Consider the following 11,632-nt stretch of genomic DNA (forward strand, 5'->3'; position numbering starts at 1 on the left):
AGACTGAGACAGGCTGGTATAAAACCATGGATCAGTGGATTGTGTTTTATTAATTTCAGTATTTCTTGAAACTCCATAACCTGCAGTCCCCAAATCTGACCCTTCAGTCACACTAAGTGGTCATGCAACATTTAGTTTTATATATTATATTGGGTGTTTAAATTAAAGGAATAATATAAGTTAAAGTACATTGGACATTTTCCTCCTTAATTTACTGCAATACTTTAATAATAGTACAAAGTCAACATGTGCACATATATTTACATGCTCACACACACAGGACCTCAGTCAGGGCTGTGGCAGGGGGAGTACCTAACCTTCCATTTTGTGATTTTTTAATAATTTTTTCTGCCTTGGCCACAATGAGGAAATATTTAACTCGATTTTACATTTCATTATAGTGCTTTTTACATTATCAAAGAGCCCAGCCACACTCTGCCGAAAGCCCCTATACAAATACAAGGGATTGTTATGAATTAGTATTTTTATATTATTATTTGTCATATCAACTTGCCAAAATGCAGCTGGAAACACAAAGGGGATCAAGAAAGGTTTGCTTCTCCATGTTCACTGCACATAGCAGTATTCTGAAATCCTTGCAGAATTTCCATCAGGTCACTGTAGCAATAATTATGCATGTATGCAGTTAATGTTCCCTGACTGCTTCTGATCCTCTGTGTCTGTTCCCTTTCTGTGCTCTCCTGTTGAGATCATACAGTCTGAATATAACACAGTGCAAACTAGTCAGAACTCAAAATTCTGGCAAATTTATAAACCCTGGTCCTGAAAGAAGACTTCCAATCCCTACAAAACAGAACACTAAATGTTAATGCACACACATTTCTGAGATCATATAATAAATACTTGTTGTGGCAGAAATGCCAGAAATGGTTTTGTTATAACCCGCACTATTGTCCAAAAACCATTTCCTGTTCTGTCATGTAATGCGTGTCTCATGAGACTCTGCTCACAGGAATGGGCTGGATTTGGAGCTGCACCCATGAGGCCAGAATTTGGCCCATTATTTTGTTTCAGTTAACTGCTCATTGTTGGTGGTAAGTGTACTTTTTTTTACCATACGGTTTAGTGTATTCATAAAAAATATTTGTACTGAAACAGAACACTCCAAAATGACCTGTTTGAAGTACTACAGACCTTTCATGAGAACCCAGTGTTTTAAATACAATTTTTACCCCAGAAAAGATGTCAAAATTGGTTAACTGTTTCTCCCTATTTTCTGGATGTCAGTAAACATTAGAAGAGTTTTCTTTGGTGCATTTTCAGAGACAGAGGTTAAATTAGATGCAGAGGCAGAACAGTAGTCTGTCAATGAAGCTGACTTTATTTTCTGCCCCACATGCTATTGGGCTGAGGAGAAGCCCAGTTTTGCTGCCTCTTCTGTTGCTCCTGTTTGTTGATGATAAACTCCAATCTGATAATCCTTAGTCCTGTGACTATGGATTTTGCCCAGTCTGTTCCTATCATATCAGCAAGATTTTGGCTGCATATTAATACTGGTGGGAAAAGATCCAGACAAGAAGGAATCCAAGAGATCTGTCTAGTTTTCTCACTGTCCTATAGGTGCTGGCTATTTGTGCCACCTCTGACAGCCTCTTCCCTGGGCACGTACCAGGAAGGTTAAGCACACATCCTTTTAACAGTTCTTTAGTTTCATCCTCTGCTATGAACTCTATGCCTTGGCCTCGCTATGGAGATTTTCTTCCACTTCTGCATGTTTAGTGTAATATTGCACTTCTGAACCTCATCTGCAGTTAAGTGCCCTTTACTTCTGATATTCTGTTCATACTACTTTTTCTGCACACCCCCTGACAGCTTCCTACAACAGCTCAAACCCAACACAAAATAACAGCATATAGTTGTGTGTGTGTGTGTGTGTGTGTGTGTGTGTGTGTGTGAAGAACAAGTGTCTGTATAGATAATTTTTTCACTCTCTGTCACTCAAAGAATTCTGTCTCTTGAAATGTGGTGTATAAAAAATGTTGTGCAAATGTGGCTTTTTCCATTGTTACATGGTTCAGAGCAGAAATATCCATCGCTTTGAACATCCTGCCAATAAAAATTTTAAGAGATGTTTAAACTATTAAAAGTGTCAAATATATTTAGATTTTATTAACTGGTCTATCTATTAACATTGAGATTCCCTTTGTTATTTTTACCCCCCCCCCCCCCTTTTATGCAGAATACGCACAAAACAGCCTCAGCTAAACTCTTCTTTTGATTGCTTTCCTGCTTTTTCCTATATTCTAGCACTGGAACTGGAATGGAGAAATTTTTGCCTTCAATTCCAGTTGAAACAAAAAACTTTATCTTTGCATAAGACATACTATATCTTCATGCAATGAGATCTAAAATAAATAAATAGCCAAACTGCTGTACCTGCTGAGAAATCAACACGCTTATCTGTCATGTTCTATTAGCCAACATAACACATTCTCGCTATACAGACTTGATAGCTCGGACATACAGTATTATGTTCCAGTTTTACTTCACCACTGAAGCTCTCTGGTGTCTGACCCTGAGTCTGATGGCAAGAATCCAAAGGTCTTATGACAAGCACTGGCTCAACAGTGTCCCACAAAACCACCCTTCAGAAAGAGGCATAGACACCCAGCATGCCATCCTTCATTGTCAGCAGGCAGAGTACAACAATTACAAGGATTTACTGCATCCTTAATACTGCTGATTCATAGACAAAGATGGGATATAAATCATACAATATTAGCACTATTCATAGCCCCAGCATCCAGTTGCAAAGACTATAATATTTTAAAGGCATTCCTATTTGTGGCAGAAAAATTAAGATCACCAAAGAAACTTTCTCACTGAGACTGGATCAAATGCTTGTACATATCCTGTTTTAACCCTCTAACTTTCTTCTGTCTGTTAGGGTGGTGCTTTATAAGACTGCTACAAAATTAAGCACTTAGGGTATGTTTATACCATGCAGCAACATGTTGCAGCAAGTATGCTCCTGTGCATGCCTCCCGCACCTGCTCCCACTCATATGCTCCAACCTGAGAAATATGCTGGGCAGCTGCTCCAATGATGTCCCAGCAGTCAATTTCAAGCACACCAGAGGCAGTGGTCATCAGTGGTCATGATCATAAGAATATATCCCCAGAGCAGCCTAGCACTGGAGCGCTCAAGGAGGTACAGGGAAGTGGGGTATGCTCAAGAATAGCCCTACCAGGACATGCTGCTGCCTGGCAAGATATACCCACAGAGATCTCAATAATAAGTGTGGCATCAGCACCTGGGCAGAATAGAAACAACTAGAAAAATGGTGGGTTGCAGGTGGCTGAGCCATGGATTGGTGGGTGCACACTGGGTCTTTGTAGATATTTTCTCTACTGCTAGTCACTCCAGCAGCTCTGAGGGTGGAGGCTCAGGATGGCACTTGAGCATGGCAGTCGTTCAGGACAGCGTGCTGCACTATTTCTGCTGTGGTTGTAAATGCTAAACTGAATATGATCAAAAGAAAATGATGAAAAAAAGAAGGCAAAGTCCTATTCAAGCCTAATAACCAATAGATAAAGCACACCAGTTCCTGTAGCCAACAACACACAAAGAAGCAATGTGGTTTGCAGCACAAGTAGCTGAGGGCAGCCTTCAGGCCAAATCCTAAGTGGGGCTCACACATATAGGGGGTTTAGGGCATAACCCTGGGAAGTGAGACCCTCTTCTCAGGTGACGAAAGGAAGTGTGCCCAGATCTACCACTACCTGGAGGAGTTCTCTAATCACTATATTAAGATATACAAGATTGGCACCACTCCCTCCTCTTTCTTTAAAAGAAAGTGACCACAATTTGTGTTTTATGAAACACCTGACTTCGGGATGTTAGATATGCTCACGGAACACCTACTGGATTGGGCCCCTCAATTTAGGTAGAGAAATTACCAGTTTCTGGATTCTAATTAGGCTTGGACAGGAGATTAATGCAAAGCTGTTCAGGCTGGGGTAGGTCTGGGCATGGTCAGAAGCAGAAGTGCTGGTATCAGTCAATCAGAGGTGCTTACTCAGTTTAGACACCATCTTGGTAGGGATATTTTGAGCTGCAATTTTGGACTTAAGCAACTCAGTTTTACCTAAGCCCTGCTTTAGGCACCTAATCTATTATGAATCTAACCCTTATTATTTACATAATACCCAGAGGTTTTAAATGCTGTAAAGTTATTATTATTTATATTGTAGTAACTCTTAAAGCCTGCCATCAGGGTCAGGGCTCTACTGGACTAGCCACTGTGCAGACATGTAGATAGAGAAAGTCCCTGCCCCAAAGAGTTTGCAATCCAATTGGGAAGGACAGTAATAGACATATGTAAATATTAAATGTTTGTTGTACATATCATTGGAGTTACTTGTTTAATAAACACATTTCTCTAAACATCCTCCACCTCTCTCTTTTTTATTGCCCATCAACCCCAGAAAGCCTGTGGGACCCTCCTGTAAGCCTGCCCACCAGAAACTGAAGTAAGCAGGAGTGGGAGGAAACTAGCTAGCCTGCTAGCCATTTATGACCAATTCACCATTACCTACTGCTAACCTGAACAACCTCCTATTGCCCCAAAGCATATAGCTTTATTGCAGGGGTGGGCAAAATACGGCCTGCAAGCCTGATCCGGCTCACAGAGGGATTTTGTCCAGCCCACAACGGGTCCCTCGATCCTGCCTGGCCCAGGCATCAACCCATGCTAGCGCATGCTGCTGCCCCTTGGGCATGCAGCAGGGCTGTGGCAGCTCCATGCCTTTTTAGGCAGCTACTGGCGGGGACCTGTGTGCAGCCCCATCCCACCCTGCGCCTACTGCAGATTCACCTGCTCACTCAGAACAGCTGCAGCAAGAGCAGTGCCGGTGGAAGAGAAGTGTGCTCAGCGTGGAGAAAAAAAGGCCCCTCCCCCTCAGTACTGCCCAGCGCTTCCTGCAACAGTTGCGTGGTACCCACACTGGGCTGCCCTGTACTGCCACTGCTGCCTCTGGGCTGCCCGGAAAACCCTGTGCTGAGCACACTTCTGCCCCACCGGCACTGCTCTTGCTACAGCTGCTCAGAGTGAGCAGCTGAGTCTGTAGCAGGCGCGGGGCAGGGTGGGGTGGAACTGCGCACGGGTCCCCACCAGTACCATGGGGCTGGGGCCAGCAGCTGTCTAAAAAGGTAGCCCAGCACAGAGCTGCCGCAGCTCGGCTGCCTGCCCAGGGGTGGCAGGATGCACCATGGGTGGGCAGTGCGAAGCAAGCATGGGGACCGGGTCAGGGCTGTGTGCATCTGGCTAATCCACTCCTGCCAGGGTCAGTCTGTAGCAGGTGTGGGCAGGCTAGGGCTGCGTGCTGCTGGCAGTGGTAGGAAGGCACTGCAGGATGCGCGGGCTTGGGTTGTCACAAGGCAGGGGCAGGTGCTGACTGGCCCACCAGACCCATGTCATGTATGCCCCACCAGACCCACAAAACCCTCCCCTGCAAACCCCACAACCACACTCTCCCCCACACACAATCACACAAACACTACACCCCTCCCACACACACCCAGGGGTCTCTGGTGGGAGCCCTGGTCACTACTACTTGCACACACCCCACCACACACATGCATCCACACCCCCCACACACACCCCCAGCCACCCTTCCCCTCCACACACCCCACAAGCCCCATAGCCCTTGTGCCCGCAGTATGCATTGCCTATGGTAAACACCTTTTCCAAAATGAGTACTTCTGGGGCAATGGTAGGCACTTCCGGTGACAATGACCAGAGGTTGTGGGTTGGGACTTCCACTACCAAGATGGCAAGCAGGGGGTAGGGCATCTGTCAAGGGGCAGAGCTACCCTTGTGGCCCTCAACAGCTTGCCAAAATTTGTAAAGTGGCCCTCCAGCCAAAATAATTGCCTGCCCCTGCTTTTTAGGATGGTTTGGATAAGTATGATCCTGCCTCAGGCAGCGTGTTAGATTAGATGACCTACGCAGGTCCCTTCCAGCTCTACTTCTCTATGATAACTCTACTGAAGCAAACAAAAAAGCAAACAAGCAAAAAATTACGAAAGCCCTTAATATTTATCCACATTTGAGGAAATATGGCTGAGAATATAGTCAGTGTATCCTGAATGCCAGGGCAAAACGGCTTTGAGGCCACAAGACCCAGCTCTATGTGGTCATACAAAGTACTGGGTACTACTGGAATGTCTACAGAAGTTAGAGAAACCTTTTCTATTGAAATGGACAAAATATAAGAAACCCTTCTTAACATCAAGGCTAGGGACAGACATTACACACAAACTGGTTTATGCAATGTGTGTCCCAAACTCCTTCCTGGTTTAAGTTAAATCAGAGTCCCCCAGCACCCTGCTACGCTCTCGGGGCTGAGTGGGGCTTTCTAACCCAGAGAGCTGGGCTGGCCCCTCTCCTCTGCTCCCTGGCTGCAGCTCTGGTAGAGGGTCTGCCTGGCTTCCTCCTGCTCCCCTTCTCCCCCTCACCACTCCCTGCTGAAGCAGGGATTCCCCCCTCCTTTCTGCCTTACACAGACACTTCTCAGCATTAGCTAGCATACCACATGCTGGCTACAGTCCATGCTGCGGGAGACAGGACAAAGGCAGAGAGGACTGTCAGCTTAGGGCCTTTTGGAACTAATCAACAGGTAGCTGGTAATGTCCCTCCATTCCTTCCTTGGAAAAGCTGTTTAAGAAGAGTTTGAACTAATGGAGAGAGGCTTTGTTTTCTGATGAGGTGATAAACCCTGAGTTAGGGGTGATAAACACTGTTATCAACTCCCTGCTAGGCTGCTTGGGGAGTGTCTCTAATCAGAGCATGCTGCTAGGGCCTGGCCACAACCCCCCTCAGCTCAGCATTGTGGAAGGGAGGGAGGTCTGCTCTAGCACCCCCTGGCTTCTTGCCTGAGCCACTGCAGGCATGTGCCTACTTTTCTGGGATGTATGGATAGTTACAAACCACTTTAGCCTAGCCAGGTTAGACTAACCTGCAAAGATTGAATCAATTTAGGTTTAGGCTTTTTGAATGTCTCTCCCTAGCCCAAGAAACAGTTAAATATATTGGGAAATAAAGAGACTGAATTTGTTGCTCTTCCTTAAATTTAACTTCCATTGCTTTCAATGACTATTTATCCTGAAAAAAGAGAGCAGGGTCAGGCCCAGTGTTTTTAATCACAATTGGCACTTCTGAACCTTTTTGGCTAATCCAGAAAAGTGATATCATGTTGGACTCTGGCAGAATGGAGGCTCCATGTGAGAGGCTGACTGTAAGCCACTTTTCATCCCACTTTAATATTAAGTTCACAATCCAAAAAGGAACTTTAAACACTTTATTTTAATATTAAAACTAAAAGCCTTCCTTTTGTAAAGGGGTTTATAACCTCCAATAAAAAATTGCTTTTGAAACTTGGCTTAAAAGGTCTCAGTAAAGCAGTGGAGTTTTAGGTTCAATCTTTCAATATTTAAAAAGATTAACAGTTGAACAGATAAACAAACTAGTAGCCTGCCTGCCTAAGACCCACCCTAACTAGGTGATGGATTTGACCTCCTTCACTGCAACTGAGGTCTGGAGGACGCTCTTCTGCAGAAACACTTTCTCAATGGTGCTACCTGCAAAGTGAAACTGACTGGGATTGATGCTACTGGGAAAAGACTTCAGCAGAGGAGCATGGCACTAATCAAGTTCTCCTGCAGCTGCAGCCCTGGCCCTTATCAATGAAAGAAAAGGCACAGAGAAAGAAAAGTAAAGACAAAACAGAAGGAAAGACAGAAAGAAGGAAGAGAACTGAAAAAGACGCAGAGGTTATTTCTCCTGATCTGTGGAAAGTGGCCACCTGTCTTCCCAGGCGTAGGCAGGCCCCAAACATCATTGATACTTTGTAAACTGCATGGAGTTCAAGGATTCTGTGGTGACCAGGGGAATCTATTTGTAAATAAAAGTGTTTTTTTATCCAGATGCCCAGATATCTAGATATAGGCATCCCAATAGATGAGACTTCCTCCATTTGTTTTGGGTGACTATTCTGCAGCTTACACGTCCTGGAGATTTCACTGTCAGGAATTATAACTTGCATTTCTTCCTACATTTTCCTTCTATTGATTTTCCCCCCAGTTTCTCTTATTCTATCACCTTGCTCCAAATTAAATAATTCTGTTTGCAACTTGGACCCAATCTTTCATCTCTATACTCAAGCAAAACTCCCTCTGGAGTCTGAGTTAGACTTGTAGAAGCAGGCTTTTATGTTCAGACCCTTACAGGTTTTGAGGACTATCTTGCCAACTTCCACAAGTATCTCTAGCCAAGCTATTCATGTTTATTTCTTTCTAATATTTTTTCCATGGATAAATCAATCACATCAGTACCTGCTTATTTTCACTTCTGTTCTCTAATGCGCTTCAGTTTATCAGTATTTCTTTTCCATTCAGAACTAAGTGCGATAGTGAGGTTATACTGAACAAACATTTGTAGTACCACCCTTCTCTTCTTTGATCTCCTGGGGTAAACTGGCCCAAGATACCTTGAAGACCACTTCCAGCCTGTCTTCAAAATGGCCTCTTATCTTTAAAGGTGACTCTTACCTGTACATTTAGCAGGTAGACAGACTACTTCAAAGGGCCTCTGCTCCTCCCAGCTGGACATATGTATTCTGTATTCATCACCACAGTCACATAGTAAGCAAGCAGTCACCTCCTTTTTCAGATGTCAGTATGCTGTAAAGTCCCAAACAGTCATTGTCCTATCACTTCATGGAATATTGCATATGACTGATGGAGCAGAACTGATCAGGAGTCTATCCTTTCTCCAGGCCCCCATCCCAGGAAGCACAGAAGCCAGAATGATTAGTCTTACATATGCCCTATTGGAAACCTGCAATTTTAATGTAGGCTACAACTGGTTCCAGTCACCCAGCTAGATTACACAGGTTCTCAGGGACATGTCCATACCCACTCTCTGTTGAGCCCATGACTGTCAATATGAACCAACCACACTTGTTTGCTCCTCCTCTATGCATGACTGAAACCCAGCAATTAAATACAATATGGGGCTGAGAGCCAGACTAAGTAGGAATAGCTGCCTGAAAACCTAACAACAGCATTCTTCTTCAGGACAAGGCAAACATAGTTGTCTCTTCAACAGTGACATAAAGCAATAGAGTTGTAATATGTCTATGTGTCTATCTATTACCTTTTATCATTATCTGTTGTTATATTTTGAATTAGCTTTTATTCCCCATGAAACCTACCTTTACCCAGCCATTTTGAATTAATTTTTCAAGTAAAGGAACAATATCAAGCAAAAGACAGTATCGAAAGCTTTACTGAAATCCACATATATCACATCTACTCTTTCTCATCATCTGCTAATTTTGTAATTCTATCAAAAATGCAATCAGGTTTGTCAGGAAAGGTGTATACTTTATTAAACCCCATCATTCAATTTAACTTCCACTGAAGGATGAAGGACTGAGTCAACCCTTTGCAAGTTTAATCAAACTTATCCAAACTACTTTCTTTAAAAGTTTGGGCTAGAAATATTGTGAGAACAGGCTTACTTGCAGCATTTGCATCCCTTTGTGGCTTTTAATGGAATGGAAATACCAAAGGAAAAGACTTTGGCACAATATTTAATATTTCTGCACTGGGCCTATCAATAAACACAGAGAAGCACAAAAATAGTTCTTTAAAACTTGCCTGGTTGTTTCAGACCTCAGGAAAGGTCTGGTACACATTTTAGGGGAAGGTCCAAATCAAACTCGTTTCTTAACATTTTCTTTGATAATCTTTAATTGTTTTTCCAAGAACTTTGAAATAAAAATGTACAGGTTTTGGTTTAGTACCAACCTCTGACACCTACTTGAGCCTTGACCTGGTAGGCATCTGTCCTCAGACCACACCTATCCTTTAAGGGCATCCTTATCACACCCAGAATTAGCACATCACACCATTGCTCTAATGAATTATCTGACTTGGAAGTTTCTGCCCTTGAAACCTTTCTCAGTATATTACTCTCCACTTAGGAAAAACATCTAGAACTCTTCTTTCTATAGGTCTTTCATGATACCAATACTCCTTCATATTCATTACCTTGCCCTCATTTCTTTTGCCCTTTTATTTCTTTTTCCCCATTTTTTGCATTAGGCCTGCTTTATCTGTTTGAATTTTAATAGCGTTCTCTTCACTGTGTTTTAATTTGTGTTTTAATTGCTCATAAGATCAGAAAGGGACTAATAAATAAAACAACTATTATTATAAATATTTAAGAATTATGGAGGACTTAGGCACAAAGCCCTAGATATGCTGGAGTTTCTTTTTTTCCCCTATGGCTTGCCAAAATATCCTGCAACAAAAAAATGGGACAGAAATCAAACCCAAACTTGAAAGAGACCGAAAGAGACTTCATGTATTGGATATTACAGGAAGAAAGAAAAGTCACCTTAAAGGAGAACATAGTGAGCTTCTGCACAGAATTCAATCACTGATTTGAAAATTAAAAAAACATTTCATGATTGATGAAAGTGAAATATCCGTTCTCTAAATACTGGCTAAATCCTGTTCGTAGAAAGAATATATCGAACCTCAGTTGAGCACTTTATCAGTAAAGATGAAATTCACACAGGTGTGAGGGGCATACCCAGGAGAAGCCCCAGAGTGCCTCTTCGCATGGGAGTATATAAGCAGAGCAGTTCCACTGAGGTTCTGTCCCACAGCTGAAGCACTAGCTGTGTTGGAGTTATAGTATTACCCTATAGCTTGCTCTAGGCTTGGTAGATGAATTCTTCACCCATCAACTCCACTTATCCCCCCCTCACAAAACCTGCTTACTTCATGTCACCCTAACAGAGAAAGTTCTTTCAAGTCTGAAAAAGGTTTGGTTGGCAGCCTGCCCACTAACACTCTTGCTCTTTCCAAACCCTTATTTGATCAGTCTGTTCGCATGTGCAGCTCATCCACTAGACTCTGGGTAATGAAAAGACACTCTCTTACTTGCAGTCAAGTAGCTCCCCATTGCCCTGGAGTTCCATTGTACCTGGTACCTGCACAGACAGCCCTCCTTTGGCAAAAAATTGCTAGAAAGACCATAACTGTTTCCATACTGATAAGAAGTGGGACCATCACTTCAGGCCCTTCAGAATAATAATGCACCTAAGCAAGTGCATATTTTAAAACGTATTCCTTTTTTATCAAAGAGTCCTGGGCAACTTGTGGCAGTCGGGAGAGACATTCTATCATAAAGCTTCTCACAGCAGGCAGTTGCGCAGTCTGAAAATTAATTTCAAGAAACATGACTGACCACTGAGCAATTTTAGCAGTAGTTTTTGCTGAACCTTTTGTGGTAAACAATGTTGTTAGCTGAGCACAGAGTGACTGGACTTCAAAATTAACAGTTAGGCCTACAGGCAAGTACAGAAATACTGCACTGCCCACTAGACTGCTAGAGCTTCTTTTGTTATGAGGCAAACATATCAAATTCTCACTCATCAGGTCCAGCACCTGGTTTAGCAAAGTAAACAGCGTACATTTGAAATACCAGCTTAGGGAGAGATCTTTAGGGAGATAAACTCCATGTTTTTTCCAAATTATAATCTTATTTAAAATGATGGTTTAAAGACCCACATCCAAATAGATTAATAGATTGTAA

Source organism: Alligator mississippiensis, chromosome 3 (assembly GCF_030867095.1).
Source record: "Alligator mississippiensis isolate rAllMis1 chromosome 3, rAllMis1, whole genome shotgun sequence".
In the NCBI taxonomy this organism is placed as follows: Eukaryota; Metazoa; Chordata; order Crocodylia; family Alligatoridae; genus Alligator; species Alligator mississippiensis.